Source organism: Olea europaea, chromosome 12 (genome assembly GCF_002742605.1).
Source record: "Olea europaea var. sylvestris chromosome 12, O_europaea_v1, whole genome shotgun sequence".
Lineage (NCBI taxonomy): Eukaryota > Viridiplantae > Streptophyta > Magnoliopsida > Lamiales > Oleaceae > Olea > Olea europaea.
This window is the reverse complement of record NC_036248.1, coordinates 6,546,032-6,548,252: the sequence shown is the minus strand read 5'-3', so window position 1 is coordinate 6,548,252 and position 2,221 is coordinate 6,546,032. Positions and strand designations below refer to the sequence as shown.

Sequence of the window (2,221 nt, the reverse complement as noted above, 5' to 3'; positions counted from 1 at the left end):
CTTTTATCAATATTTCAACCATATTCTTATTGATTTTTATCCAAATATACTAAAATCTGATTTTTAATCTAAATCAAACAAGGACCAAATGTATGATTAAGATTAATTATTGACTTTGATTTTTAACAAAAATTTTAACTAAGCTAAATAGGAGTTATATTTTGTGTTTTCAATTTATGCACATATAATAGGTGATATTATTTTCCTTGATAACTATTTAACGGTGTAATAATTCATGTGTAGATCAATCGACCAATAATAAATAACAGAGTTAAGAGGTGCGTAAAATTTTTGTCATTGTTATATATTAGAAATAATCTCCCACCCATAGTGAGTAGGGGATTATTTCTGTAGTAAGTATTGTCTAGTTTAAATCAACCTAACATTTTAATCAGAAGAGTTTCTTCCTCAACTTACATAGCCCTTGTTTAATTTTGATTATTTAAGAATCACCTCTGTTACAAACTCATTTTAAATAATTTATTCTCCAAAATAAAAAAAAATAAAAAATCAATTTTCATATTTTTTCTAATTTTTAACCAAAAAAAGGGCACTTTCCAAATAATCATTTTCTACTTTTTAACCACAAATAATAATAATAAAAAAGCACTTTTCAAATAATTACTTCTCAGTCTTTATCAAACAAGAGCCTAGTTTTTTAGGTTTTAGAGAATTGAATGAACTAGACTCTTTACTATCTACTAGTGTGGTGAACGTGCGTTGCACGTTAATTGGTTAATATTCAAAATAAATGTAAATAAATTTTAGAGAAATTCATTTGTAAATGTGAAAGATATTCGTAACTTAGTTCAAATGATATTACCCATGGTCTATTTTTATGTATATTTTCAATTCTTCATATGAACATTTATATTAATTGTATTTAACTTTTCGTGACAAATGTATTTTTAACAAAATATAAGCAATGATTAAATGATTTTATTTTATATTAGGTTGTCAATGTTTTTAGCACCTAGAAGCTTAAATGAAGAGTTAGTTAATCATTGCTTGACGCATTTCAGCTAGTTATTTGTTTAGATAAAAATTGTTCGTGTTAGGAAACTAATTACATTAGTTTAAAGTTCTAAGGATGAGAAATTTGATTGTTATTTTTCTCATTTGTAATCTTACAATCTAACAAGAGTACCCACCTCTTAAAACATATCCAATTGTCGAAAAGGTAGGGATTAATCACCCGTAACACCTTGCATACTGAATCATTTCCTCAGGCCATGATTTTGTCTAGCTTCACCTTTCCATGCTTCCTAAGAGTCAACACATTCATTAAGATTATGCAAGGTTTGGCAAACTTTCATGTTCCCTTGGCTCCTGTACGTTTAAGTGTTTCGGAGTAGCTAAAAAAGGGCTGAATGAGAAATTTAGAGAATGATGATTCGGAGATTCATACAATTCTTTAGCCTTGTGTATTTGTCTCTCGTTACATGTTCTCATAAATACAGAAGAGCCAGTCAACTTCTGAGAGGGATTCCCAGAGCTTGTACTTTTGATTGCGGCAAAGGCTGTATTTAAACCATCTTGATGAGAGTGGGTGAGTTGTCCAATTTTACTGCATCTGTAATCTTTACCAACTGCAGGAGCCTCTAGAACCAAAATTATCATCATCCTTTCGATTTTCAACAACTAAAGGATGCATAGCTCCAGTACCATTTGTGACAAATGTAGCATTACGAATCTCTTCACCATGGATCTGCAGGAAAGTTTTATACAGTTATCTAAGAACCACTTATGGCTATCGAAAATAAAATTCAAAATGTGTCATAAATCACCAAAGAATGATATCGAACAGGGAGCGACATTGAAATCCTAAAAATTCAAAGGATAGAAGGATGCAATCGTAGAATCTAATATTTAACTTGGAATCCACATGAATGACCTATATGCGAGTAAAGAGCAATGCTTTTGGCTAAAGCAAGTTTGGCTGAGCAGAAAAGCTAAGGGGGTGTTCTCTTTGTGTTTCAGTTTTGTGTTTTGAGTTTTGAATTCATTTTGAATTTTGTGTTTTGAGTGTTTGTTTTGAAATTATTGAAAATGCGTTCTTTTTGTTAGTTTCTCAAAACAAAAAAAATGATTTTTTTTTTTTAATTTTGAGAATCAACACAACACCACCTAAAAAAAAAAATTAATTTTAATTTTTTTTTGAAATTTTGAGAATCACCACACCACCTCCTCAAAAAAAAAAAAAAAAAAAAATTTTTTCACA

General features: G+C 29.4%; 1 long non-coding RNA gene across 1 annotated transcript in view; it reads right to left on the bottom strand.

The window, feature by feature from the left end:
- Positions 1 to 1,300: 1,300 nt before the first annotated feature.
- Positions 1,301 to 2,221, bottom strand: part of LOC111406940 — a 2,295-nt gene continuing 1,374 nt past the window's right edge. Inside the window, exon 4 of the long non-coding RNA XR_002705005.1 lies at positions 1,301 to 1,708. This is a non-coding gene — a long non-coding RNA (uncharacterized LOC111406940). The remainder of the gene's footprint in view (positions 1,709 to 2,221) is intronic.